The following is a 9,806-nucleotide window of genomic DNA, read 5'->3' on the forward strand; positions in this document are numbered from 1 at the left end:
TAGAGGACATACAGTTGCTTACGGCCATACCTCTCTGGCTCCGCCTGATCTCGTCAGATCTCAGAAGCTAAGCAGAGTAGGGCCTGGTTAGTACTTGGATGGAAGACCGCCTGGGAATCCCAGGTGCCGTAAGCTTTTTCATTTCTCTCTCTGGAAGAAATCGAGAAGGCATTAGAAAGTGACTCCTTTTTCATTATCAAAACTCCAAAACCTTTGACACATTTTAAAAGATTAGGAAGAGGACATACAGTTGCTTACGGCCATACCTCTCTGGCTCCGCCTGATCTCGTCTGATCTCAGAAGCTAAGCAGAGTAGGGCCTGGTTAGTACTTGGATGGAAGACCGCCTGGGAATCCCAGGTGCTGTAAGCTTTTTCATTTCGATCTGTAACAGACACAGAGAAGGCCTTAGAAAGTGACTCCATTTCATTGTCAAAACTACAAAACCTTTGACACATTTTAAAAGATTAGGAAGAGGACATACAGTTGCTTACGGCCATACCTCTCTGGCTCCGCCTGATCTCGTCAGATCTCAGAAGCTAAGCAGAGTAGGGCCTGGTTAGTACTTGGATGGAAGACCGCCTGGGAATCCCAGGTGCCGTAAGCTTTTTCATTTCTCTCTCTGGAAGAAATCGAGAAGGCATTAGAAAGTGACTCCTTTTTCATTATCTAAACTCCAAAACCTTTGACACATTTTAAAATATTAGGAAGAGGAAATACAGTTGCTTACGGCCATACCTCTCTGGCTTCGCCTGATCTCGTCTGATCTCAGAAGCTAAGCAGAGTAGGGCCTGGTTAGTACTTGGATGGAAGACCGCCTGGGAATCCCAGGTGCTGTAAGCTTTTTTATTTCGATCTGTAAAAGACACAAAGAAGAACTTAGAAAGTGACTCCATTTCATTGTCAAAACTCCAAAACCTTTGACACATTTTAAAAGATTAGGTAGAGGACATAAGGTTGCTTACGGCCATACCTCTCTGGCTCCGCCTGATCTCGTCTGATCTCAGAAGCTAAGCAGAGTAGGGCCTGGTTAGTACTTGGATGGAAGACCGCCTGGGAATCCCAGGTGCTGTAAGCTTTTTCATTTCGATCTGTAAAAGACACAGAGAAGGCCTTAGAAAGTGACTCCATTTCATTGTCAAAACTACAAAACCTTTGACACATTTTAAAAGATTAGGAAGAGGACATACAGTTGCTTACGGCCATACCTCTCTGGCTCCGCCTGATCTCGTCAGATCTCAGAAGCTAAGCAGAGTAGGGCCTGGTTAGTACTTGGATGGAAGACCGCCTGGGAATCCCAGGTGCTGTAAGCTTTTTCATTTCTCTCTCTGGAAGAAATCGAGAAGGCATTAGAAAGTGACTCCTTTTTCATTATCTAAACTCCAAAACCTTTGACACATTTTAAAATATTAGGAAGAGGACATACAGTTGCTTACGGCCATACCTCTCTGGCTTCGCCTGATCTCGTCTGATCTCAGAAGCTAAGCAGAGTAGGGCCTGGTTAGTACTTGGATGGAAGACCGCCTGGGAATCCCAGGTGCTGTAAGCTTTTTCATTTCGATCTGTAAAAGACACAGAGAAGGCCTTAGAAAGTGACTCCATTTCATTGTCAAAACTACAAAACCTTTGACACATTTTAAAAGATTAGGTAGAGGACATACAGTTGCTTAAGGCCATACCTCTCTGGCTCCGCCTGATCTCGTCTGATCTCAGAAGCTAAGCAGAGTAGGGCCTGGTTAGTACTTGGATGGAAGACCGCCTGGGAATCCCAGGTGCCGTAAGTTTTTTCATTTCTCTCTCTGGAAGAAATCGAGAAGGCATTAGAAAGTGACTCCTTTTTCATTATCAAAACTCCAAAACCTTTGACACATTTTAAAAGATTAGGAAGAGGACATACAGTTGCTTACGGCCATACCTCTCTGGCTCGGCCTGATCTCGTCTGATCTCAGAAGCTAAGCAGAGTAGGGCCTGGTTAGTACTTGGATGGAAGACCGCCTGGGAATCCCAGGTGCTGTAAGCTTTTTCATTTCGATCTGTAAAAGACACAGAGAAGGCCTTAGAAAGTGACTCCTTTTTCATTATCAAAACTCCAAAACCTTTGACACATTTTAAAAGATTAGGTAGAGGACATACAGTTGCTTACGGCCATACCTCTCTGGCTCCGCCTGATCTCGTCAGATCTCAGAAGCTAAGCAGAGTAGGGCCTGGTTAGTACTTGGATGGAAGACCGCCTGGGAATCCCAGGTGCTGTAAGCTTTTTCATTTCGATCTGTAAAAGACACAGAGAAGGCCTTAGAAAGTGACTCCATTTCATTGTCAAAACTACAAAACCTTTGACACATTTTAAAAGATTAGGTAGAGGACATACAGTTGCTTACGGCCATACCTCTCTGGCTCCGCCTGATCTCGTCTGATCTCAGAAGCTAAGCAGAGTAGGGCCTGGTTAGTACTTGGATGGAAGCCCGCCTGGGAATCCCAGGTGCTGTACGCTTTTTCATTTCGATCTGTAAAAGACACAGAGAAGGCCTTAGAAAGTGACTCCATTTAATTGTCAAAACTACAAAACCTTTGACACATTTTAAAAGATTAGGTAGAGGACATACAGTTGCTTACGTCCATACCTCTCTGGCTCCGCCTGATCTCGTCTGATCTCAGAAGCTAAGCAGAGTAGGGCCTGGTTAGTACTTGGATGGAAGACCGCCTGGGAATCCCAGGTGCCGTAAGCTTTTTCATTTCTCTCTCTGGAAGAAATCGAGAAGGCATTAGAAAGTGACTCCTTTTTCATTATCAAAACTCCAAAACCTTTGACACATTTTAAAAGATTAGGAAGAGGACATACAGTTGCTTACAGCCATACCTCTCTGGCTCCGTTTGATCTCAGAAGCTAAGCAGAGTAGGGCCTGGTTAGTACTTGGATGGAAGACCGCCTGGGAATCCCAGGTGCTGTAAGCTTTTTCATTTCGATCTGTAAAAGACACAGAGAAGGCCTTAGAAAGTGACTCCATTTCATTGTCAAAACTACAAAACCTTTGACACATTTTAAAAGATTAGGAAGAGGACATACAGTTGCTTACGGCCATACCTCTCTGGCTCCGCCTGATCTCGTCAGATCTCAGAAGCTAAGCAGAGTAGGGCCTGGTTAGTACTTGGATGGAAGACCGCCTGGGAATCCCAGGTGCCGTAAGCTTTTTCATTTCTATCTGTAAAAGACACAGAGAAGGCCTTAGAAAGTGACTCCATTTCATTGTCAAAACTACAAAACCTTTGACACATTTTAAAAGATTAGGTAGAGGACATACAGTTGCTTACGGCCATACCTCTCTGGCTCCGCCTGATCTCGTCTGATCTCAGAAGCTAAGCAGAGTAGGGCCTGGTTAGTACTTGGATGGAAGACCGCCTGGGAATCCCAGGTGCTGTAAACTTTTTCATTTCGATCTGTAAAAGACACAGAGAAGGCCTTAGAAAGTGACTCCATTTCATTGTCAAAACTACAAAACCTTTGACACATTTTAAAAGATTAGGAAGAGGACATACAGTTTCTTACGGCCATACCTCTCTGGCTCCGCCTGATCTCGTCTGATCTCAGAAGCTAAGCAGAGTAGGGCCTGGTTAGTACTTGGATGGAAGACCGCCTGGGAATCCCAGGTGCCGTAAGCTTTTTCATTTCTCTCTCTGGAAGAAATCGAGAAGGCATTAGAAAGTGACTCCTTTTTCATTATCAAAACTCCAAAACCTTTGACACATTTTAAAAGATTAGGAAGAGGACATACAGTTGCTTATGGCCATACCTCTCTGGCTCCGCCTGATCTCGTCAGATCTCAGAAGCTAAGCAGAGTAGGGCCTGGTTAGTACTTGGATGGAAGACCGCCTGGGAATCCCAGGTGCTGTAAGCTTTTTCATTTCGATCTGTAAAAGACACAGAGAAGGCCTTAGAAAGTGACTCCATTTAATTGTCAAAACTACAAAACCTTTGACACATTTTAAAAGATTAGGAAGAGGACATACAGTTGCTTACGGCCATACCTCTCTGGCTCTGCCTGATCTCGTCTGATCTCAGAAGCTAAGCAGAGTAGGGCCTGGTTAGTACTTGGATGGAAGACCGCCTGGGAATCCCAGGTGCTGTAAGCTTTTTTATTTCGATCTGTAAAAGACACAAAGAAGAACTTAGAAAGTGACTCCATTTCATTGTCAAAACTCCAAAACCTTTGACACATTTTAAAAGATTAGGTAGAGGACATAAGGTTGCTTACGGCCATACCTCTCTGGCTCCGCCTGATCTCGTCTGATCTCAGAAGCTAAGCAGAGTAGGGCCTGGTTAGTACTTGGATGGAAGACCGCCTGGGAATCCCAGGTGCCGTAAGCTTTTTCATTTCTCTCTCTGGAAGAAATCGAGAAGGCATTAGAAAGTGACTCCTTTTTCATTATCAAAACTCCAAAACCTTTGACACATTTTAAAAGATTAGGAAGAGGACATACAGTTGCGTACGGCCATACCTCTCTGGCTCCGCCTGATCTCGTCTGATCTCAGAAGCTAAGCAGAGTAGGGCCTGGTTAGTACTTGGATGGAAGACCGCCTGGGAATCCCAGGTGCTGTAAGCTTTTTCATTTCGATCTGTAACAGACACAGAGAAGGCCTTAGAAAGTGACTCCATTTCATTGTCAAAACTACAAAACCTTTGACACATTTTAAAAGATTAGGAAGAGGACATACAGTTGCTTACGGCCATACCTCTCTGGCTCCGCCTGATCTCGTCAGATCTCAGAAGCTAAGCAGAGTAGGGCCTGGTTAGTACTTGGATGGAAGACCGCCTGGGAATCCCAGGTGCTGTAAGCTTTTTCATTTCTCTCTCTGGAAGAAATCGAGAAGGCATTAGAAAGTGACTCCTTTTTCATTATCTAAACTCCAAAACCTTTGACACATTTTAAAATATTAGGAAGAGGACATACAGTTGCTTACGGCCATACCTCTCTGGCTTCGCCTGATCTCGTCTGATCTCAGAAGCTAAGCAGAGTAGGGCCTGGTTAGTACTTGGATGGAAGACCGCCTGGGAATCCCAGGTGCTGTAAGCTTTTTCATTTCGATCTGTAAAAGACACAGAGAAGGCCTTAGAAAGTGACTCCATTTAATTGTCAAAACTACAAAACCTTTGACACATTTTAAAAGATTAGGTAGAGGACATACAGTTGCTTACGGCCATACCTCTCTGGCTCCGCCTGATCTCGTCAGATCTCAGAAGCTAAGCAGAGTAGGGCCTGGTTAGTACTTGGATGGAAGACCGCCTGGGAATCCCAGGTGCCGTAAGCTTTTTCATTTCTCTCTCTGGAAGAAATCGAGAAGGCATTAGAAAGTGACTCCTTTTTCATTATCAAAACTCCAAAACCTTTGACACATTTTAAAAGATTAGGAAGAGGACATACAGTTGCTTACGGCCATACCTCTCTGGCTCCGCCTGATCTCGTCTGATCTCAGAAGCTAAGCAGAGTAGGGCCTGGTTAGTACTTGGATGGAAGACCGCCTGGGAATCCCAGGTGCTGTAAGCTTTTTTATTTCGATCTGTAAAAGACACAAAGAAGAACTTAGAAAGTGACTCCATTTCATTGTCAAAACTCCAAAACCTTTGACACATTTTAAAAGATTAGGTAGAGGACATAAGGTTGCTTACGGCCATACCTCTCTGGCTCCGCCTGATCTCGTCTGATCTCAGAAGCTAAGCAGAGTAGGGCCTGGTTAGTACTTGGATGGAAGACCGCCTGGGAATCCCAGGTGCTGTAAGCTTTTTCATTTCGATCTGTAAAAGACACAGAGAAGGCCTTAGAAAGTGACTCCATTTCATTGTCAAAACTACAAAACCTTTGACACATTTTAAAAGATTAGGAAGAGGACATACAGTTGCTTACGGCCATACCTCTCTGGCTCCGCCTGATCTCGTCAGATCTCAGAAGCTAAGCAGAGTAGGGCCTGGTTAGTACTTGGATGGAAGACCGCCTGGGAATCCCAGGTGCTGTAAGCTTTTTCATTTCTCTCTCTGGAAGAAATCGAGAAGGCATTAGAAAGTGACTCCTTTTTCATTATCTAAACTCCAAAACCTTTGACACATTTTAAAATATTAGGAAGAGGACATACAGTTGCTTACGGCCATACCTCTCTGGCTTCGCCTGATCTCGTCTGATCTCAGAAGCTAAGCAGAGTAGGGCCTGGTTAGTACTTGGATGGAAGACCGCCTGGGAATCCCAGGTGCTGTAAGCTTTTTCATTTCGATCTGTAAAAGACACAGAGAAGGCCTTAGAAAGTGACTCCATTTCATTGTCAAAACTACAAAACCTTTGACACATTTTAAAAGATTAGGTAGAGGACATACAGTTGCTTAAGGCCATACCTCTCTGGCTCCGCCTGATCTCGTCTGATCTCAGAAGCTAAGCAGAGTAGGGCCTGGTTAGTACTTGGATGGAAGACCGCCTGGGAATCCCAGGTGCCGTAAGTTTTTTCATTTCTCTCTCTGGAAGAAATCGAGAAGGCATTAGAAAGTGACTCCTTTTTCATTATCAAAACTCCAAAACCTTTGACACATTTTAAAAGATTAGGAAGAGGACATACAGTTGCTTACGGCCATACCTCTCTGGCTCGGCCTGATCTCGTCTGATCTCAGAAGCTAAGCAGAGTAGGGCCTGGTTAGTACTTGGATGGAAGACCGCCTGGGAATCCCAGGTGCTGTAAGCTTTTTCATTTCGATCTGTAAAAGACACAGAGAAGGCCTTAGAAAGTGACTCCTTTTTCATTATCAAAACTCCAAAACCTTTGACACATTTTAAAAGATTAGGTAGAGGACATACAGTTGCTTACGGCCATACCTCTCTGGCTCCGCCTGATCTCGTCAGATCTCAGAAGCTAAGCAGAGTAGGGCCTGGTTAGTACTTGGATGGAAGACCGCCTGGGAATCCCAGGTGCTGTAAGCTTTTTCATTTCGATCTGTAAAAGACACAGAGAAGGCCTTAGAAAGTGACTCCATTTCATTGTCAAAACTACAAAACCTTTGACACATTTTAAAAGATTAGGTAGAGGACATACAGTTGCTTACGGCCATACCTCTCTGGCTCCGCCTGATCTCGTCTGATCTCAGAAGCTAAGCAGAGTAGGGCCTGGTTAGTACTTGGATGGAAGCCCGCCTGGGAATCCCAGGTGCTGTACGCTTTTTCATTTCGATCTGTAAAAGACACAGAGAAGGCCTTAGAAAGTGACTCCATTTAATTGTCAAAACTACAAAACCTTTGACACATTTTAAAAGATTAGGTAGAGGACATACAGTTGCTTACGTCCATACCTCTCTGGCTCCGCCTGATCTCGTCTGATCTCAGAAGCTAAGCAGAGTAGGGCCTGGTTAGTACTTGGATGGAAGACCGCCTGGGAATCCCAGGTGCCGTAAGCTTTTTCATTTCTCTCTCTGGAAGAAATCGAGAAGGCATTAGAAAGTGACTCCTTTTTCATTATCAAAACTCCAAAACCTTTGACACATTTTAAAAGATTAGGAAGAGGACATACAGTTGCTTACAGCCATACCTCTCTGGCTCCGTTTGATCTCAGAAGCTAAGCAGAGTAGGGCCTGGTTAGTACTTGGATGGAAGACCGCCTGGGAATCCCAGGTGCTGTAAGCTTTTTCATTTCGATCTGTAAAAGACACAGAGAAGGCCTTAGAAAGTGACTCCATTTCATTGTCAAAACTACAAAACCTTTGACACATTTTAAAAGATTAGGAAGAGGACATACAGTTGCTTACGGCCATACCTCTCTGGCTCCGCCTGATCTCGTCAGATCTCAGAAGCTAAGCAGAGTAGGGCCTGGTTAGTACTTGGATGGAAGACCGCCTGGGAATCCCAGGTGCCGTAAGCTTTTTCATTTCTATCTGTAAAAGACACAGAGAAGGCCTTAGAAAGTGACTCCATTTCATTGTCAAAACTACAAAACCTTTGACACATTTTAAAAGATTAGGTAGAGGACATACAGTTGCTTACGGCCATACCTCTCTGGCTCCGCCTGATCTCGTCTGATCTCAGAAGCTAAGCAGAGTAGGGCCTGGTTAGTACTTGGATGGAAGACCGCCTGGGAATCCCAGGTGCTGTAAACTTTTTCATTTCGATCTGTAAAAGACACAGAGAAGGCCTTAGAAAGTGACTCCATTTCATTGTCAAAACTACAAAACCTTTGACACATTTTAAAAGATTAGGAAGAGGACATACAGTTTCTTACGGCCATACCTCTCTGGCTCCGCCTGATCTCGTCTGATCTCAGAAGCTAAGCAGAGTAGGGCCTGGTTAGTACTTGGATGGAAGACCGCCTGGGAATCCCAGGTGCCGTAAGCTTTTTCATTTCTCTCTCTGGAAGAAATCGAGAAGGCATTAGAAAGTGACTCCTTTTTCATTATCAAAACTCCAAAACCTTTGACACATTTTAAAAGATTAGGAAGAGGACATACAGTTGCTTATGGCCATACCTCTCTGGCTCCGCCTGATCTCGTCAGATCTCAGAAGCTAAGCAGAGTAGGGCCTGGTTAGTACTTGGATGGAAGACCGCCTGGGAATCCCAGGTGCTGTAAGCTTTTTCATTTCGATCTGTAAAAGACACAGAGAAGGCCTTAGAAAGTGACTCCATTTAATTGTCAAAACTACAAAACCTTTGACACATTTTAAAAGATTAGGAAGAGGACATACAGTTGCTTACGGCCATACCTCTCTGGCTCTGCCTGATCTCGTCTGATCTCAGAAGCTAAGCAGAGTAGGGCCTGGTTAGTACTTGGATGGAAGACCGCCTGGGAATCCCAGGTGCTGTAAGCTTTTTTATTTCGATCTGTAAAAGACACAAAGAAGAACTTAGAAAGTGACTCCATTTCATTGTCAAAACTCCAAAACCTTTGACACATTTTAAAAGATTAGGTAGAGGACATAAGGTTGCTTACGGCCATACCTCTCTGGCTCCGCCTGATCTCGTCTGATCTCAGAAGCTAAGCAGAGTAGGGCCTGGTTAGTACTTGGATGGAAGACCGCCTGGGAATCCCAGGTGCCGTAAGCTTTTTCATTTCTCTCTCTGGAAGAAATCGAGAAGGCATTAGAAAGTGACTCCTTTTTCATTATCAAAACTCCAAAACCTTTGACACATTTTAAAAGATTAGGAAGAGGACATACAGTTGCGTACGGCCATACCTCTCTGGCTCCGCCTGATCTCGTCTGATCTCAGAAGCTAAGCAGAGTAGGGCCTGGTTAGTACTTGGATGGAAGACCGCCTGGGAATCCCAGGTGCTGTAAGCTTTTTCATTTCGATCTGTAACAGACACAGAGAAGGCCTTAGAAAGTGACTCCATTTCATTGTCAAAACTACAAAACCTTTGACACATTTTAAAAGATTAGGAAGAGGACATACAGTTGCTTACGGCCATACCTCTCTGGCTCCGCCTGATCTCGTCAGATCTCAGAAGCTAAGCAGAGTAGGGCCTGGTTAGTACTTGGATGGAAGACCGCCTGGGAATCCCAGGTGCTGTAAGCTTTTTCATTTCTCTCTCTGGAAGAAATCGAGAAGGCATTAGAAAGTGACTCCTTTTTCATTATCTAAACTCCAAAACCTTTGACACATTTTAAAATATTAGGAAGAGGACATACAGTTGCTTACGGCCATACCTCTCTGGCTTCGCCTGATCTCGTCTGATCTCAGAAGCTAAGCAGAGTAGGGCCTGGTTAGTACTTGGATGGAAGACCGCCTGGGAATCCCAGGTGCTGTAAGCTTTTTCATTTCGATCTGTAAAAGACACAGAGAAGGCCTTA

At 44.4% G+C, this 9,806-nt stretch overlaps 40 non-coding genes and 2 pseudogenes across 40 annotated transcripts; all 42 read left to right on the forward strand.

Annotated features, from left to right (window-relative positions):
• Positions 1-16: 16 nt before the first annotated feature.
• Positions 17-135, forward strand: LOC144400742 (5S ribosomal RNA). The gene has a single exon (XR_013462677.1). It is a non-coding gene; the product is annotated as a 5S ribosomal RNA (ribosomal RNA).
• Positions 136-252: 117 nt separating this feature from the next.
• LOC144396746 (5S ribosomal RNA) lies at positions 253-371 on the forward strand. The gene has a single exon (XR_013458892.1). It is a non-coding gene; the product is annotated as a 5S ribosomal RNA (ribosomal RNA).
• A 116-nt stretch (positions 372-487) lies between these two features.
• On the forward strand, positions 488-606 carry LOC144400743 (5S ribosomal RNA). Its single transcript, XR_013462678.1, has one exon. It is a non-coding gene; the product is annotated as a 5S ribosomal RNA (ribosomal RNA).
• A 117-nt stretch (positions 607-723) lies between these two features.
• LOC144393997 (5S ribosomal RNA) lies at positions 724-842 on the forward strand. Its single transcript, XR_013456839.1, has one exon. It is a non-coding gene; the product is annotated as a 5S ribosomal RNA (ribosomal RNA).
• Positions 843-958: 116 nt separating this feature from the next.
• LOC144396747 (5S ribosomal RNA) lies at positions 959-1,077 on the forward strand. The gene has a single exon (XR_013458893.1). It is a non-coding gene; the product is annotated as a 5S ribosomal RNA (ribosomal RNA).
• Positions 1,078-1,193: 116 nt separating this feature from the next.
• Positions 1,194-1,312, forward strand: LOC144390185 (5S ribosomal RNA). Its single transcript, XR_013454261.1, has one exon. It is a non-coding gene; the product is annotated as a 5S ribosomal RNA (ribosomal RNA).
• A 117-nt stretch (positions 1,313-1,429) lies between these two features.
• LOC144394008 (5S ribosomal RNA) lies at positions 1,430-1,548 on the forward strand. The gene has a single exon (XR_013456850.1). It is a non-coding gene; the product is annotated as a 5S ribosomal RNA (ribosomal RNA).
• Positions 1,549-1,664: 116 nt separating this feature from the next.
• On the forward strand, positions 1,665-1,783 carry LOC144399544 (5S ribosomal RNA). Its single transcript, XR_013461690.1, has one exon. It is a non-coding gene; the product is annotated as a 5S ribosomal RNA (ribosomal RNA).
• Positions 1,784-1,900: 117 nt separating this feature from the next.
• Positions 1,901-2,019, forward strand: LOC144399261 (5S ribosomal RNA). Its single transcript, XR_013461406.1, has one exon. It is a non-coding gene; the product is annotated as a 5S ribosomal RNA (ribosomal RNA).
• Positions 2,020-2,136: 117 nt separating this feature from the next.
• Positions 2,137-2,255, forward strand: LOC144390186 (5S ribosomal RNA). Its single transcript, XR_013454262.1, has one exon. It is a non-coding gene; the product is annotated as a 5S ribosomal RNA (ribosomal RNA).
• Positions 2,256-2,371: 116 nt separating this feature from the next.
• LOC144399421 (5S ribosomal RNA) lies at positions 2,372-2,490 on the forward strand. Its single transcript, XR_013461566.1, has one exon. It is a non-coding gene; the product is annotated as a 5S ribosomal RNA (ribosomal RNA).
• Positions 2,491-2,606: 116 nt separating this feature from the next.
• On the forward strand, positions 2,607-2,725 carry LOC144398698 (5S ribosomal RNA). The gene has a single exon (XR_013460845.1). It is a non-coding gene; the product is annotated as a 5S ribosomal RNA (ribosomal RNA).
• A 117-nt stretch (positions 2,726-2,842) lies between these two features.
• On the forward strand, positions 2,843-2,951 carry LOC144399984 (5S ribosomal RNA; annotated as a pseudogene).
• Positions 2,952-3,067: 116 nt separating this feature from the next.
• Positions 3,068-3,186, forward strand: LOC144400744 (5S ribosomal RNA). The gene has a single exon (XR_013462679.1). It is a non-coding gene; the product is annotated as a 5S ribosomal RNA (ribosomal RNA).
• A 116-nt stretch (positions 3,187-3,302) lies between these two features.
• On the forward strand, positions 3,303-3,421 carry LOC144398441 (5S ribosomal RNA). The gene has a single exon (XR_013460588.1). It is a non-coding gene; the product is annotated as a 5S ribosomal RNA (ribosomal RNA).
• Positions 3,422-3,537: 116 nt separating this feature from the next.
• LOC144397693 (5S ribosomal RNA) lies at positions 3,538-3,656 on the forward strand. Its single transcript, XR_013459840.1, has one exon. It is a non-coding gene; the product is annotated as a 5S ribosomal RNA (ribosomal RNA).
• Positions 3,657-3,773: 117 nt separating this feature from the next.
• On the forward strand, positions 3,774-3,892 carry LOC144397104 (5S ribosomal RNA). The gene has a single exon (XR_013459249.1). It is a non-coding gene; the product is annotated as a 5S ribosomal RNA (ribosomal RNA).
• A 116-nt stretch (positions 3,893-4,008) lies between these two features.
• On the forward strand, positions 4,009-4,127 carry LOC144398082 (5S ribosomal RNA). The gene has a single exon (XR_013460229.1). It is a non-coding gene; the product is annotated as a 5S ribosomal RNA (ribosomal RNA).
• A 116-nt stretch (positions 4,128-4,243) lies between these two features.
• LOC144402489 (5S ribosomal RNA) lies at positions 4,244-4,362 on the forward strand. Its single transcript, XR_013464425.1, has one exon. It is a non-coding gene; the product is annotated as a 5S ribosomal RNA (ribosomal RNA).
• Positions 4,363-4,479: 117 nt separating this feature from the next.
• LOC144398669 (5S ribosomal RNA) lies at positions 4,480-4,598 on the forward strand. The gene has a single exon (XR_013460816.1). It is a non-coding gene; the product is annotated as a 5S ribosomal RNA (ribosomal RNA).
• Positions 4,599-4,714: 116 nt separating this feature from the next.
• On the forward strand, positions 4,715-4,833 carry LOC144390188 (5S ribosomal RNA). Its single transcript, XR_013454264.1, has one exon. It is a non-coding gene; the product is annotated as a 5S ribosomal RNA (ribosomal RNA).
• Positions 4,834-4,950: 117 nt separating this feature from the next.
• Positions 4,951-5,069, forward strand: LOC144394019 (5S ribosomal RNA). Its single transcript, XR_013456861.1, has one exon. It is a non-coding gene; the product is annotated as a 5S ribosomal RNA (ribosomal RNA).
• A 116-nt stretch (positions 5,070-5,185) lies between these two features.
• On the forward strand, positions 5,186-5,304 carry LOC144400746 (5S ribosomal RNA). The gene has a single exon (XR_013462681.1). It is a non-coding gene; the product is annotated as a 5S ribosomal RNA (ribosomal RNA).
• A 117-nt stretch (positions 5,305-5,421) lies between these two features.
• Positions 5,422-5,540, forward strand: LOC144396748 (5S ribosomal RNA). The gene has a single exon (XR_013458894.1). It is a non-coding gene; the product is annotated as a 5S ribosomal RNA (ribosomal RNA).
• Positions 5,541-5,656: 116 nt separating this feature from the next.
• On the forward strand, positions 5,657-5,775 carry LOC144396749 (5S ribosomal RNA). Its single transcript, XR_013458895.1, has one exon. It is a non-coding gene; the product is annotated as a 5S ribosomal RNA (ribosomal RNA).
• A 116-nt stretch (positions 5,776-5,891) lies between these two features.
• On the forward strand, positions 5,892-6,010 carry LOC144390189 (5S ribosomal RNA). Its single transcript, XR_013454265.1, has one exon. It is a non-coding gene; the product is annotated as a 5S ribosomal RNA (ribosomal RNA).
• A 117-nt stretch (positions 6,011-6,127) lies between these two features.
• Positions 6,128-6,246, forward strand: LOC144394030 (5S ribosomal RNA). The gene has a single exon (XR_013456871.1). It is a non-coding gene; the product is annotated as a 5S ribosomal RNA (ribosomal RNA).
• Positions 6,247-6,362: 116 nt separating this feature from the next.
• LOC144399545 (5S ribosomal RNA) lies at positions 6,363-6,481 on the forward strand. Its single transcript, XR_013461691.1, has one exon. It is a non-coding gene; the product is annotated as a 5S ribosomal RNA (ribosomal RNA).
• Positions 6,482-6,598: 117 nt separating this feature from the next.
• On the forward strand, positions 6,599-6,717 carry LOC144399262 (5S ribosomal RNA). The gene has a single exon (XR_013461407.1). It is a non-coding gene; the product is annotated as a 5S ribosomal RNA (ribosomal RNA).
• Positions 6,718-6,834: 117 nt separating this feature from the next.
• Positions 6,835-6,953, forward strand: LOC144390190 (5S ribosomal RNA). Its single transcript, XR_013454266.1, has one exon. It is a non-coding gene; the product is annotated as a 5S ribosomal RNA (ribosomal RNA).
• A 116-nt stretch (positions 6,954-7,069) lies between these two features.
• LOC144399422 (5S ribosomal RNA) lies at positions 7,070-7,188 on the forward strand. Its single transcript, XR_013461567.1, has one exon. It is a non-coding gene; the product is annotated as a 5S ribosomal RNA (ribosomal RNA).
• Positions 7,189-7,304: 116 nt separating this feature from the next.
• On the forward strand, positions 7,305-7,423 carry LOC144398699 (5S ribosomal RNA). The gene has a single exon (XR_013460846.1). It is a non-coding gene; the product is annotated as a 5S ribosomal RNA (ribosomal RNA).
• Positions 7,424-7,540: 117 nt separating this feature from the next.
• On the forward strand, positions 7,541-7,649 carry LOC144399985 (5S ribosomal RNA; annotated as a pseudogene).
• Positions 7,650-7,765: 116 nt separating this feature from the next.
• LOC144400747 (5S ribosomal RNA) lies at positions 7,766-7,884 on the forward strand. The gene has a single exon (XR_013462682.1). It is a non-coding gene; the product is annotated as a 5S ribosomal RNA (ribosomal RNA).
• Positions 7,885-8,000: 116 nt separating this feature from the next.
• LOC144398442 (5S ribosomal RNA) lies at positions 8,001-8,119 on the forward strand. Its single transcript, XR_013460589.1, has one exon. It is a non-coding gene; the product is annotated as a 5S ribosomal RNA (ribosomal RNA).
• Positions 8,120-8,235: 116 nt separating this feature from the next.
• LOC144397694 (5S ribosomal RNA) lies at positions 8,236-8,354 on the forward strand. Its single transcript, XR_013459841.1, has one exon. It is a non-coding gene; the product is annotated as a 5S ribosomal RNA (ribosomal RNA).
• Positions 8,355-8,471: 117 nt separating this feature from the next.
• Positions 8,472-8,590, forward strand: LOC144397105 (5S ribosomal RNA). Its single transcript, XR_013459250.1, has one exon. It is a non-coding gene; the product is annotated as a 5S ribosomal RNA (ribosomal RNA).
• Positions 8,591-8,706: 116 nt separating this feature from the next.
• Positions 8,707-8,825, forward strand: LOC144398083 (5S ribosomal RNA). The gene has a single exon (XR_013460230.1). It is a non-coding gene; the product is annotated as a 5S ribosomal RNA (ribosomal RNA).
• A 116-nt stretch (positions 8,826-8,941) lies between these two features.
• Positions 8,942-9,060, forward strand: LOC144402490 (5S ribosomal RNA). Its single transcript, XR_013464426.1, has one exon. It is a non-coding gene; the product is annotated as a 5S ribosomal RNA (ribosomal RNA).
• A 117-nt stretch (positions 9,061-9,177) lies between these two features.
• On the forward strand, positions 9,178-9,296 carry LOC144398670 (5S ribosomal RNA). The gene has a single exon (XR_013460817.1). It is a non-coding gene; the product is annotated as a 5S ribosomal RNA (ribosomal RNA).
• Positions 9,297-9,412: 116 nt separating this feature from the next.
• LOC144390191 (5S ribosomal RNA) lies at positions 9,413-9,531 on the forward strand. Its single transcript, XR_013454267.1, has one exon. It is a non-coding gene; the product is annotated as a 5S ribosomal RNA (ribosomal RNA).
• A 117-nt stretch (positions 9,532-9,648) lies between these two features.
• LOC144394036 (5S ribosomal RNA) lies at positions 9,649-9,767 on the forward strand. The gene has a single exon (XR_013456873.1). It is a non-coding gene; the product is annotated as a 5S ribosomal RNA (ribosomal RNA).
• Positions 9,768-9,806: the final 39 nt, after the last annotated feature.

Source organism: Gasterosteus aculeatus, chromosome 2, assembly GCF_964276395.1.
Source record: "Gasterosteus aculeatus chromosome 2, fGasAcu3.hap1.1, whole genome shotgun sequence".
NCBI classification, from domain to species: Eukaryota; Metazoa; Chordata; class Actinopteri; order Perciformes; family Gasterosteidae; genus Gasterosteus; species Gasterosteus aculeatus.